This window comes from Saccopteryx leptura, chromosome 1 (assembly GCF_036850995.1).
Source record: "Saccopteryx leptura isolate mSacLep1 chromosome 1, mSacLep1_pri_phased_curated, whole genome shotgun sequence".
In the NCBI taxonomy this organism is placed as follows: domain Eukaryota; kingdom Metazoa; phylum Chordata; class Mammalia; order Chiroptera; family Emballonuridae; genus Saccopteryx; species Saccopteryx leptura.
The window spans coordinates 43,391,691-43,406,590 of record NC_089503.1 but is presented as its reverse complement, the minus strand read 5'-3'; the positions used below and the strand labels follow the sequence as shown (position 1 = coordinate 43,406,590).

Sequence of the window (14,900 nt, the reverse complement as noted above, 5' to 3'; positions counted from 1 at the left end):
AGAAGGGTGAAATTCAGCTCTACTGGAAAAACCAGAATACTTCTGCACTGTTCATCCACAAGGGTCTAAAACAGGCTTTTCTAGCTAAAACCATAGTGTGACTGTGAAGAGTAGCTTTTTAGTGCTTAAATATAACCAGTGAAGCATATTCCATAAACCTAAATCCTACCTTATTTCTGCGGCAGGCCCCTTAAAGGTTTGCAAGAAAAACCAACAATTTAGAGAGTCAGAGAGGGAAGGAAGATTCAAACTATAGCAAATAAATGACTCTCTTTAAAAAAATTTTTTCTCAAAATTCAATCAATATTGCTCCAAAACACAACTAAGAGATTAAAAATAGGCCAGGCTACCCTTTCAGGTACAAATTAGAAACAGAAAGTGAAGTGAGCAGAAACAACAAGTATCTAAGGACACTGGTATATAAAACTTTAAAAACTTAAAATGTAATAGATATACACATTCAGATTAGCAAACTGCTTTCAATTAAAGTAGATTTCTAGCCACAGTTCACAAATGTATAGTAGCTGTGTATATTAATGTAGATACTTCAAATGTCAGTATATCTCTAATTAACATGAGCACACAACTGTAAAACTGAGAAGGCACAATTTTAAATTCCTTACATTCCCCGCATTAATGCTTTCATGGGGCAGCTCCCGTTGTCATGGAAAATGGCATTCAAGCCCTATTTGTGGATTTTCACAGCTCATCTTTTTTATTTACCTGCTTTATGTCAAGATTAGCCTAGAATAATATTTTTTAAAGATAATGCACTTAGACCTACTTCTCCTTAAAATCACGGATGTTTTCACTGAAGGAGCTTTGGACTGGGCTATGCTCAGTTTGAAATAGATTTCTTTTCATTTAAAAATACCACAGAGATGAATTTGTGAATTTTTTTATTTTGTTTCCTAAAAATTTATGTAATTCAAAATTTTCAGCTGAAGCATGATTGTGGCAGTTTTGGAACAGGGAGACAGGCAAATGTCAGGGAGGAGCAAATGATTCAGGAATGTAAGAAAATGAACTGGTAGAATGCTCTCACAGTCTCCTCCTTGACTTACTATACTTCAACTTTTCAGAAATATTTGTATAGCAATCAAGTGGGGACTGAGACAATGATCAAAAACAACATAAGAACAAAAATGCTCTCTGAGAGAGGACAGCTTGATAGTTATGGAAAGAGCACTAAAAGGTTAAGTTCTACTATTTTGTGAAAATGAGAATATTTCCTACTAACCTCACAGAGTTTTTATAAAATTAAGCCAATCTAATGTCTGCAAAAACAAGTGTTACATCAAATTAAAATACTGTTGTTATTATTATTGCCTCAAACGTAGGCTAAGCAATAATCACTTTTTATGCCAGACAGTAAATACTTTTTGTAGCTTTTTTAAGGGGAAAGATTGGAATTAGAAACCATGAACAGAGATAGAATTTTATAAAAGGGAATTCATTTTCAAATTACTAAAAGGCTTGAGTAACCTGAAAAAGCAGGTTATCTAATGATCCATTTCAGTTTTGTTTTGTTTTTAACAAATCATTTTTTAACTCTGGTAAAATTGAATGGTCAGAATTCCATAACTATTTTTAATTAGAAATAAAAAGAACTAAATATGGTATATTAACATGCAAAACAAGGTCTTATTATACAATGCCTACTTTGGGAAAAGAAAAGTGTAGTTTTATTTTTTTAATTTAAAATTTTTATTTTTAATTTAATGTGCAGTAAAAAGAAGTAGTTTTATTTTTTAAAGAGAGGGGGAAAACAACTATAGAAAGACACTTTCAGCTCCTGAAAAGATAACCATTTTCCTTCACAGAGTTTTCCTCTTCTGACCTAGGTAGTAGATGTGAGTAGGTAAGATTCCAATCGGTTCTCACACACCCTTGGTGTGGCCCATTCATTATGGATGTGCAAAATAATATCCCACCTTCCTTATCTCATAGACCGGCTTCTGCACACCTTACCAAGAAACCTTCCCACGGCCATACGGTATAACTTTCTGCTTTAGATCATGTAGCAAATAAGCAATTCTAGGACATGGAAATTAAAGTTCCTAAAAGAAGCCATTGTCAATGATCCTATTTGCTTGTTCTTTAGCCAGACTGACTAAATATTTTTATTGTTTTAGCTGCCTCATAATTCAGTGTAAGTGGTAGGCAGTTTACACAATAATTGAAAGAAATGGAAACTCAAACATTCTGGATGCCATGTTAATTTTATCTGACTTGTCTTAGTCATAGTACCCTGTTAAACATCTTTAACAATAAGGTTCCAGAGTCAGAAGAGGGCCCTAACAAAACTTGAGACCACTGACCAAAGAAACAACAAAGCCCACACCCTAAACTAGCATATGGAAATTCTCAAGGCTGGAATACAATTAGTTTAGGTCTGTATGATTAGCATTATTTTTGCTTAAGTGATCAAGACAAAAATCTAAAGTTGAACTCTAGAAATAACCATATGAAAACTATACCCACAGTGCACCCTCTTCTATTTCTAGCATCATTTTGTTAGATAACAAGAAAAATCTCAGCTATTTTGGATCACCTCCATTCAAAGTAGTCTAGGTATGATGGGGTGGGGCGAGATGAGTGAAGAATTCAGAAAACAGAGCCTTAGGTGAGGACAAACATAAATTATATTTCAATGAAGGTCACCTTGGTTGAAATGCCAGTAATTATCTTATATTTGTCATTTTAAAATTTAATCATATTAAAAACTAAAAGGGAATGATTGAATGATGAGAAGAGAGAAAGGAGGTAAAAGAAAAGATAAAGCAACTAAGATAAGATTAGGACAGCTCAAAATTATTTCCCTTCACTCAGATTTCTAGTAGGATAAACTTGGCTCCTTGGAATTATCCTTTCTCTGGAGAGCCCTTCAAAGATACTTTACATTTCTTTCTCCATCTTCTTTGCCTCCTAATCCTCACTATGATACCTTGCACAAATTAAAAGCTTATATTTAATCCAAATGAACCATGTAGTTTAATATTTTGTGTTTTACATAAGAATTAAGTCTTCAAAATAAAATGTGAATTGATAGCTTCAAAAAATAACACCTTATTGTTAAAACATCAGCATTACTTTTGCTTAAGTGATCAAGACAAAAATCTAAAGTTGGATTTATACAAATTGCATTAAACTATATTAAAACTTCATATTATTTTTAAGTTCTTTCTAAATACCAGCACCAATCAATACTACAACTAAAAGAAAGGTAAAGCTGGTTTTAAATAATTTTTCACTGCTCTCTGCTTAAATACTGAATAACTTAAACTCTAATTTATAACATTACTTTTTAAAAAATACTTTCCTATAAGTATATTCTCCAAAACTTCTTTACAGGAGTACACTAACAGAAAAAAGTTTCTGTGTCTATGTTACTATCAAATGTAAAACAACCCTATAGATGTCTATGGTTTACAACATGGTACACATATAAAATATATGTTAGACTCTACTTAAACACAGTCTGTTTTTTAATGAACATTTTTAATACCTGCCACGTACTTTAAACTACTTCTATATTGATAAATATGTATCAATTGAAAGTACTTTAATCATTAATGTTCACTCAATCTTTTTCTTGAAATTTTCCTTCTTTTCTGAGAAAAAGTATCTATATTCTCCAAAATGCCATTTAAAATATAATATTGTTTCAGGGGATGGTGATAAAAGCAGTCATACCCCAAAACTGATATACATAATACACTCAATAAATGAGTCTTTGGTTCCTTAATACATAATCTCCTCCTGTAATGACAGCTTTTTGAATTCTGTATTGTCTCACATCTTTTCTGTGAGCACAGGCACACAGCACTTCTCAAGTCCAGAAACTCAGAAGAGTGTTAAGAATTTACCAGTGTAAATTATTCATGTGTATATAGACAAACACCTTTAAGGTAATTCATTTCTACAATTGAGCCTCATCTTCAAAAAATAAGATATTTATTCTCATAGCTTATTGTGATGGGCCCTGCCATTGTGTTATTTCACTGGAAATCACAACAAACTGAGGCTTTTATTCACCAGCTGATATTTTTTCTACACTCCTAAGAAAACACACACAAAAAAATGAATAACATTTTTTTTTAAATTCCCACACAAAAGGAGTGAAGAACTTGTTTACAAACTATAACTTTCATTACACAATGAGAAGAGTAATAGATAAACCAATACTTACAAATACGCAAAATAATCAGCCCCAGCACCCAGAAATCACTGGTAAGTTGCCTTTAAATTCATGAAAGTGACCTGAAAATTTAGACAGAAAATGAAATGAAAAGGTTGAGTAAATTGCCCTTACATACTTTATTAAAGAAGTATACATTCTGGCTAAAAAACATACTATTTTTAACTCAGGCAGTTGTCCCCATCTATTCTAACAACTTTTTCTAAGATGACAATTACAAAAGAGACAATTATTACATTGTTCTCCTGCTAAGAATACACTAGCTCCATCCATTATAGCTTTTAAAAAAAAAGGTCAGTAATAAAGTTAGTATGTAAAAGTGTAAGTAAAACAAAAGGAAAAAAATTAAGAAAGGGAATAAAGGCTTACAAGTTACATTTGAAAAACATTTAATTTATGTCTTCAAGTTAAAATGAATTAGCTTCACAAAATATATCTTGGATGTGTTCAACAACAATACCTTGTAGGTAGAATAAATATGAAAGGATGTAATTTTTGTTTTACCTAAAGTGAGGAACCCATTTCGACTCTTAGGTTATACACAATGCACTCTATATGAGCCACAATTCTATCCAAAATTATTTTGCTTGCACACACTTGAGTTCTGGCCGAAGAGGTAACAGATGCAACTCCAACACACAGAGCTAGCCTTGTAAAAAGTTTAACTAGCACAATGAGTCACTTTATGCCTCTAAATATCTATGGTTTCCTCTCTCCAGAACCCCCGTGCATTAGAAGGTAGTTTGGTAGTTTATTTTTATTGTTTGGTCTAAATACAGCACATTTTTAGTTTCATGAAAACAAAGAAACTTTGTTGCAAAGGCTGTATTCTTTCCCAAATATGAGGATGGCTATAAGTAGTGTTCAACTGGAAATAATAATGGCGCTTAGTTTCCTAATTTAGGTCAGAAACTTTCCTAGACTCTGAGGATTGGTTTGATTAAATCCTCATTAAAAAAAAATATGGCCAGTAAACATCAAGTTTAGTTAACCTAGTTAGCTAACTAGCTTTAAATAAAATTTATTCTGAAAAAAAAAAAAGAATTTTGATCAATATTGTTTGTAGAAATCACTACTTCCAATTTTGCACTTACAGCACAACTGCCCATGGTAAATTAGGTATCAACACCTGAATAAAGTTGAAATATGAAATAAATATCTAACTTAGCCCTTCCTAAGCTCCTATAATATGCTTTTGCCTACATGACCCCGATATAATATTTTATTGTATTTATGAGTCAGACTTGATAGATAATGAATCTGTCCTGAACATTTGAACAGTTTTAAGTATCAATGGCTAATATACCCATTAGATTTCTTTACCAGACCTCCTCTTTGTAGGGAATGGTGCCTCAGGCCTTCCCCAGTCCAGTTTCCAGCAGCTTTGTAATGCCTACTTCCACAGAGGTGAGAAGCACAGGAGAGTCCGGCCAGGGAAAGATAGCTCTGTCATTTATTTTTGGTATTACACCCTTTCTCTCCTCATGGGTTTCTGATGTCTTAGGATGCAAGAGAACAATTTTATCTGGGACATCACACAACCATATGTGGGCACACTGTGTACTATCCAGAGCCAGCAAAGAATACTGGTTCTGTTATGAGCTTTTCTCATATTTTATCCTACCTGGAATTATAAATTATAGCTTTGAAGTTATCCACAAAATAAATATAAGAAAATGCTGTATATCCAAAGCCTAAACTTTGAAAGAATCCAAAAGGGTTTCTAAGTACTTGTACAATTTTTAAATAATTACACCTTGTGCTTCTAGCAATTATTTTTTGAAAGCATGAATTGGAATTATATGACATACTTAATATATCTCATTCCTTCATTCACATTTAAATGGTGAGGGATAAAATAAAATGCACCCAGAAAATGCTGAACTCTTTACGAGTTAAGATCTCTAACTCTGGAAATATTTTAAGTTTGGAACACATCAAATTCCAGACATTCAGGGCAAATAATATATGCTTTAATATGAAGTCAATAAAACTCATTTGTCACATAAATGCAGTCTGGCTACATATGTTAAAAGTAACTCTGAATTGATATTACACTATTAGTAAATTTTGTAGCAAACAATTTAAAAAGTATAAGCTACTAAAGTCACAGAGTTCATTATTTTAATGAAGAGAAAAAGAATTTAATATATACTTTCTCCTGCAGAGAATTTAGGAATAAATAAGCAACATATTATGATGGACAAAGAGTGAAGAATCAACTCACAAGAATTAACACACAACTTGAAGTTTCTCCTTTGAGAACTAAGAAAGTGTAGGCTGAAGAAGACATTTCTAAAATAAAAGTGGCCACTTTGGTCCTGAGGGCAGCACAAAAGTAAGAAGATAGAGGAAAAAATGCCAAAGTAAATCACCATCTGTCCTAGAAAATCACAATCAATCTGTTTAGCAAAATGCATTCTCAGAGCACCCAGTCACCATAGATAGTTCCACTCCTCTTTGCTTATCATTTGTTCAGCAAGTACTTAGAGTTTGCACTGAATAGTATGAACACGAACATTATTTTAAATAAATAAAATCGTCATGTTGTACACCTAAAACGAATACAATGTTATGTGTCAATTATATCTAAATCTAAAAATAAATAAATAAATAAATAACTGTGACTTTCCCCTCAAGGATTTTTCGATCAATAATCCAATCTAGGCCACAGACTACTACATCTAACCATAGTGATGACATGCTTCTGATTATTTGACCATCAAATTTTCGCACATCCTTAGTTTACTAAAGAAAAAGTGCCTTGCTACAAAACTTCAATGCAAAAATTTACAAAATGTGTAAAGAGGAAATGTACAAGTTAAAGAAATACAAGTGTCCAAAAACATAAAATATGTATAATCTCCCTAATAATCAAAGAAATGTAAATAAAATATTTTCACCTACAATATTGAAAAAATATTATATAAACTGGTCATAAACTATATAGTATTGGTGAAGGTGTGGAAAAATAAACACTTTTATGTATCATTCATGAGATTATAAACTGGGTAAACCTTTTTTTTCTTGTGACAGAGACAGAAAGAAGAACAGATAGAAACAGACAGACAGGAAGAGAGAGAGATGAGAAGCATCAATTCTTCATTGTAGTACCTTAGTTGTTTCTTGACTGCTTTCTCATATGAGCCTTAACCAGGGAGCTACAGCAGAGAGAGTGACCCCTTGCTCAAGCCACAACCTTGGGCTCAAGCCAGCGACCTTGGGCTTCAAGCCAGTGACCTTCAGGCTCAAGCCAGCGACCAGGAGATCACGTCTATGATCCCACACTCAAACCAGCAATGCCACGCTCAAGCTGATGACCCTGTGCTCAAGCTGGTGAGCCCACACTCAAGCCAGATGAGTTTGTTTGTGCTCAAGCCAGCAACCTCAGGTTTTAAACCTGGGTCCTCTGTGTCCCAGTCCAATACTCTATCCATTGTACCACCGCCTGGTTAGGCTTGTATAATTTTTCTTAATGGTAATTTGACAATGTGTTAAAAACATTTTTTTTTATTAAGTGAGTGGCAGGAAGGCAGAGACAGATTCTCACATGCGCCCCAACCAGGATTCACCGGGCAAGCCCTCTAAGGGCCGTGCTCTGATCTTCTGGGGCTGCTGCTCTGTTGCTTGACAATGAGCTATTTTGGTGCCTTAGGTGAGGCCACAGAGCCATCCTCAGCACCTGGGGCCAACTTGCTCAAATTGAGCCATGGCAGTGGGAGGGAAAGAGAGAAAGGAGAGGAAGAGAGAGAATGGATGGAGAAGCAGATGGTTGCCTCTCTGGTGTGCCCTGACCGGGAATCAAACCCAGGACTTCCACACGCTATGCCAATGCTCTACCGCTGAGCCAAATGGCCAGAGCTTGTTAAAATTTCTCATGGTGATCTCCTTTAAGTTTGCTATGCTATTTCCAAAAATTATTCTATGCAATATTTATGTTCATTATAGCATTTTTATGAGCCAAATGTTGAAATAACCTACTAAATGGGTAAGTAAATTATGATACATACATATAACACTACTCTTATAGTCATTAAAAAAAACTATAATATAAGCCTATATTTCTTTCTTTCTTTTTTTGGGGGGTATTTTTGCTGAAGTGAGAAGCAGGGAGGTAGAGAGACAGACTCCCGCCTGACTGGTGTCCACCCAGCATGCTCTGCCCATCTGGGGTGTTGCTCTGTTGCAACTGGAGCCATTCTAGCACCTGAGACAGAGGCCATGGAGCCATCCTCAGCGCCCAGGCAAACTTTGCTCCAGTGGAGCCTTGGCTGCGGGAGGGGAAGAGAGAGACAGAGAGGAAGGAGAGGGGGAGGGGTGGAGAAGCAGATGGGTGCTACTCCTGTATGCCCTGACCAGGAATCGAACCGGGACTTTCACACACCAGGCCGATGCTCTACCGCTGAACCAACTGGCCAGGACCGACTATATCTCTTAACATAAAATTATGGCCACAATACATTGTTGAATGAAAAAGCAACATGCATAATAAGAACCAACCAATTTACAGAAAATCAAATGTGTATACACACACACCCATTTCACAAAGTAAAATACAATTTAACAAAAATGTTAACATTGAGTGAGATGTAGACTTATTTTTACTTTCTTATAATTATGAGTTGTTGTTACTGAGATTTTTTTTATACTTAACATGTCTAGTTTGTTCCAAAACAATAAAGCTATTTCCAAAATTTAGCATACCACTTATACATTCAAAGTAGTCACCCAAATCCTGGCAAACTTGCTATTTGTGTGGCAGCAAAAGCCAAATACGTATTAATATTAGTTACAAAGAGAAAAACTTCCAAATTATAAGGCAACTTCAAACAAATATCTTGACATCAAATGAAGAAACCATAAACATTTTCGCAAAAGCATGTCCCACTCTCCCAAAAATAGGTAATAGATCAAAGATAAACAGCAAATAAAAACAGTGCCACCTCCCTGTATAATTAGACTGTAAAAGCTTTCAAGCTAAATTTTTAAATCCTGCTTAAAGCTGTCTCTCAGCCACACCCATTTCTTTTTTCATCCCCATCCCTTTTTTTCTAATTTGCTTTAGCAAGAAGGTTCAAGCACCAAATGGTGGCTGGATTAATATATACAGAATTTCAATTTATTATAAAAAATGAAATATGAAAGGAACGGATACCAAGCTAATGCCCAAATTTTTTAAAATGCAATTGCTAATAATTAAGGACATCACAATAGTGAATGGAAAAAATAGGGCTTAGTTCTTGATATTTATATCTTGGAAAAAAGTAAGAGTTTTTCTGAGGTATAAAAGATGATAACTTAAGGTGCTACCTAGTCCAACACTTTGCTTTCCTGAAATAATAACTTATTTCCTCTAAGAAATAGGAATTTCTCTTATTTTAAAGATCTTCAAATATAGTTATTAAAGCCTACTCATACTTGCCTGTTTATTTATTCTATGCTGTTCACCCTACATATTCAGTATTATTTCAGTATTGAGGACTACTAGTTCAAAGGGACATTGACAAATATGCAGAAGAGAGTTGCTAAAATATTTTATAGGAACCATTAGAATGGCTGCAAGTTCTAAATATAGTTAATTGGAATAAACTTTAGAGATCATCAAGCTCTTTTGTCTCAGGATTCCTTTACATTTCTAAAATGTAAGAGTGCCAAAGAGCTATGCTTACATTTATCAATATTTATTATATTAGAAACTACTAAAGCTAAGAAAAGTTTTATTAATTCATTTAAAATAAAATATATGATTAAATAATAATCATTTACATGGTAACATAAATAACATTTAAAATATAAGCATATTTCCCAAAACAAAAAAATTTGAAGATGGGCACTGTTTTGCATTTTTGCAAATCTCTTAAATACCTAGTTTAATAAAAGACAGCTGGATATTCATAGGTGTTACTGAATTCAATTTGTGTGATATGTTGATTTGGAGGAAGTATGTGAAAAAATATTTATCTTCACACAGATATGAAGTTAGAAAGCGGCAGAGTGTTTTAATAGCTTTTCTACATAATTGTGGCTATTCTTCTTTGATACTATATCAAAATTTGACAAGTAATAGTTTCTCAAAGGTTAATTGCAATATGTAATCTGAATATCAATGAAGTTATATTGTTGCTTTAAAACCCACTGGTCTTTAAATGCATCTTTTACCCATGCCTGATTTTGTAACATGCATTGTTTCATTTGGGGAATATTGGTTCACTGTGTTACACAGAACTTTGAAATGTTGACATATTTCATTATTCAATATTTTTAAAAATCAAATTTGTTAATATTACCACCAATCTTATTAGAAAAGCTTTTCAATATTGGGAAGCCATTAAGCTCATGGTGGTAGATATAAGTTTTCCAAACAATTAATTTTTTTCTTGAAAGCTCAAATTTTATTAATGACAACAGTGTCAGTTTCTTTCCTTATAATGGCACAGACACTTTGCTCTTTTTCTAGACTATGTCTGCCAAGCATCCATGTCTGAATAATCATTGTATGTCTGTAGTCATTCTTCCAAGTAAAGATGATGTTCTCTCCAAAAAAAAAAGGAAGCAGTTAGCCCAGCTTGCAGTTCAATCACACAAGTGATTTTCATCAGGATAACCATTGTACTTAGGTATGTAGCATAAGTGCTTTACGCATACTTCCCATTTTATCACGGAGTATTAAAAGGTATATTTATGAGTCAAGAACTAATAAAATCAATTATTTTACTGTTTCATCTACAACATTATTAAGTGAAACTGGCTTTATTCCCCTTGTGAGTGGTGATGAGTTAAAAAATATTCAATGACTATTAATATAATTTGGTACCAGTGCAATGATTTATGTAAAGTACCAGAAGTTCTGCCCAAAATTGCTCTGTATCCTCAGTGTGAATGTCCACACTACAAAATAGGCAAATAGCATCTTAGTATTATTGACTTTTCAGACCCCTTGAAAGAGTCTCAGGGGTCCCCATGTGTTCACCGACCACATTTTGATAACTGCTTATGTGCTCTGATAATTCATTTTGCAACTAAAGAAACCGTTTAGTTTATTATTTTTAAGCCAACAAAGAAGAGGTAATATCTAGCACAGTGATTATAATATGATAAATACAGATTGAAAGTTTAGTTTCTCTTTCCAGAAGAAAAAACAATACTAGAGATAAGGAATCACAAGGTGATAGATTTTAGCTCAGTCCAGACAAATCTTTAAAAGCAATGGAATAAGGTACCTCACAACATAGAGATCTGTACCTGGAATAGTCAGAGTTAAGGCTGGTGACTCTTTGCCAAGGATGTTGTAGAAAGAATTCTTCACTGAGCTAAAAATTGTACCAAAATTTGGCTGATTATGTAATCACCTAGAGAGCTTTAATAAAATTCAAATCTCTAGGCCCTACCCCAAACCTACTAAACCATATTTTCTTGAGCAGACCAGGAGTTTCCATGTTTTAAATGCTCCATAGGTGATTATTTAAGCCAGCCCAGCTTTAGATGGTGTTCAAGAACTGCTATACCAGTTACCTCTAAAGTCCCTACCACTCTAAGATGCTACAATTTTATATTTTATTAACACTTACTGGGAAGTATACCCTTACACTTTAATGTAACACTCCTAAGCCTTCTTTAACACATTATAGATAACCAGGATGAAGGCATTTCTGGGTGAGAGTAAGAATGTTGCATTTCTTAAGCCCACCAATTCACCTCTGCCCTCATGTGTAGCAGAATGATACATCAGAAATAAAATTGCAGATCTTCTGAGCATGGCTTTTAAGATACCTAGAGGCAAAAAAAGCTCAATAGAGATCAGGGGAACTACCAGCTTTTAGGATACACCCTTAAAGGCTCCAACGCCCCAAAGGGGTCTCATAGGATGCCATCTGGGTCCTGCTTCAATAGTGGAATGGAAGGTCATTGAGCTAAAGCCTGCCAGGCTTACATGCCTCTGCTGTGAGGAAACAGGGACACTGGAAGGTAGGCTTCCCCCTCGCTCCTCTAAGGGAGGGTTCAGTCCCTTCCAGCCCTGCTCCAGCCACCTATGACCTAACCTTGCCCAGAAAGCTGGGGTTTGCCACTGAAGGCTGAAGGTGCCCAGGGTTGTCAGCCCCATCTACGACACTGTGGATGAGCCTAGGGTATTTCTTCCAAGAAGCAGGTAAACTGATCTCATTTGCACAAGGGCCACTTAACTATGTTTTGCCTGAATAGTCAGGTTTTTTATTCTTCCCTCAAAGATCTCTGTTGTGGGTGTTGATAGTCCTATTTTCTGCTGCTTTGCTTAATATATAGTGTTTCCTTTATCCCTCCTACCTCAATGCCCCACTCATATTTCAGGCTGGGACCTACTCCTAATTTAGAGCTCTCTTTCCCCCTTTTGCCAACTTCTATTATGAATCTACCTTTGCCACCCAGCTTAGTGTATCCCAAGGTTCTCTTTACCATGCCACAATCACAGAGCTCCAGGGAAAAGCAACCTGGTCCCATCTCTCCAGGCAGAGAAAGAAGCTCCATATCCACGCATGCTGCAAATGGCTTTTCCAGTCTACCTGAATCATTACCAGCTGGAAGCAGCGGTCACTGGGACTTGGACATGAGCTGCAAAGTATAGAATGGTGACAACAATTCCAGTGCCATGCGAACTTTTCCTGGATGTGGACTTTTCCTGGACTCCTGCTCCCTGTGACAGCTCCTAACAGACTGATCTGTGGTTGGGTTGCATTTTTCAGGGATTTGGCATGGTGATGGGGCCAACTTGGACTTGGTGAACATGTTAAGGATACTACTCTTTTATGGATTCTTGCTGTATTGGCCAAGAGTTTGCTTAAAGTATTTTAATCACTGTAGAAAAAATAGAAGACTGGATAAAGAAGATGGGGTACATATACACCATGGTATACTATTCAGCTAGAAGAAATGATGACGTCGGATCACTTACAGCAGAATGGTGGAATCTTGATAACATTATGCAGAGTGAAATAAGCGAATCAGAAAAAAACAAGAACTGCAGGATTCCATACATTGGCGGGACATAAAAGCGAGACTAAGAGACATGGACAGGAGTGTGGTGATTATGGGGGGTGGGGGGAGGGAAGGAGGGAGAGGGGGAGGGGGAGGGGGAGGGGTACAAAGAAAACTGGATAGAGGGTGACGGAGGACAATCTCTCTTTGGGTAATGGGTATGCAACAGAACTAAATGACAAGATAACCTGGAAATGTTTTCTTTGAATATATGTACCCTGATTTATTGATGTCACCCCATTAAAATAAAAATTTATTTATAAAAAAAAAGAAATAAAATTGCATAAGTTTGATGCATTTTCACAACTGCTAACGTTTTACTGCTCTCCTGAAGTAACAATTCAAGATCTATCGATGAATAAAAATGTTCAGCATAAAAATAGTGTCTACATGAAAAATAAGTGAGATTATTTAGAAGATGGCATGTCTTCTACTTTACAAAGGTAACTTATTGTAATGAGCCGAGACCAAAATATAGACTTAACTTCCAAAAACTATTAACAGAATCACCATGTGACTAAATCCCCAAAACTCTTGTATTTTGAAGTGGGTGTTGACTACAGAAAAATCCGATATACTTCTTTACACTTTACACAACATAAAGCAGCAAGAAGACCACTTGATCAGAATCAAACAAAATTCACTAACAGGTCAAAAAGAAATTTGGAATTGTTTCATAACTTTTTACGTAATAAACTTGTTCTCTTTTATCTCTTCCTTCATGTTCTCTGCTTTTCTTAGCAAAATATACTTCTTTGAAATAACACCTATTGTTATGTTTTTTAATATATCTTTTTTTCTTCCAGACTGTCTGATTTCAGGCATATATGGTATCAGTTTAATAACAATAGTTCTGGGAAGATCTTGTTTAAGTAAGAGTGGAGAAAATATTTATTTTCTTTTTTTACTTTCTGTTTTTCTTTTTCTTTATCTTTTTTACAGGGACAGAGAGAGGTATAGATAGGGACGGACAGACAGATAGGAATGGAGAGAGATGAGAAGCATCAATCATCAGTTTTTCATTGCAACACCTTAGTTATTCATTGATTGCTTTCTCATATGTGTCTTGACTGTGGGCCTTCAGCAGATCCCTGGCTTGAGCCAGCAAACTTGTGTCCAAGCTGGTGAGCTTTTTGCTCAAACCAGATGAGCCCGTGCTCAAGCTGGCAACCTCAGGGTCTCAAATCTGGGTCCTCTGCATCCCAGTCTGACGCTCTATCCACTGCACCACCGCCTGGTAAGGCGAGAAAATATTGATTATCAAAACATAATCCTCAGACTCCTTATATCAGAACTACCTCAAATACTTATTAAAACAACTTTTTAAACACTATTGGCCCTGACCAGATAGCTCAATTGGTTAGAGTGTTGTCCCAAAATGCAAAGATTGCCAGGTCAAACGCCAGTCAAGGCACATACAGAAACAGATTGATGTTTCTGTGTGTGTGTCTCTCTCCCATCTTTTCTCTCTAAAATAAAAATATTAAAAAAAAAATGACACTCAACCTATTTAAAAAAAGGAAAGAAAAGAAATAAATTAAAAGACTGGGAGATGATGTCAGAGTAATGGCGCGGTAGGAAGTGATACCGATAAATCTCCCCCAAAATTCAACAAGATCTTCAACCAGAAACAGAAAAACCTATTCTTGGAGCCTCCAGATGTTTTGCAATACACCCGAAGATGCCATTA

At 35.2% G+C, this 14,900-nt stretch overlaps 1 protein-coding gene across 4 annotated transcripts in view; it reads right to left on the bottom strand.

Moving 5' to 3' along the window:
• The window catches only part of SOX6 (SRY-box transcription factor 6), a 655,048-nt gene that overhangs the window by 531,024 nt on the left and 109,124 nt on the right, over positions 1–14,900 (bottom strand). For all 4 annotated transcript variants that reach the window (XM_066365360.1, XM_066365351.1, XM_066365321.1 and 1 more), the window contains exon 2: positions 4,193–4,263. The gene's annotated coding sequence lies outside the window, so the exon portion shown is untranslated. The remainder of the gene's footprint in view (positions 1–4,192; positions 4,264–14,900) is intronic.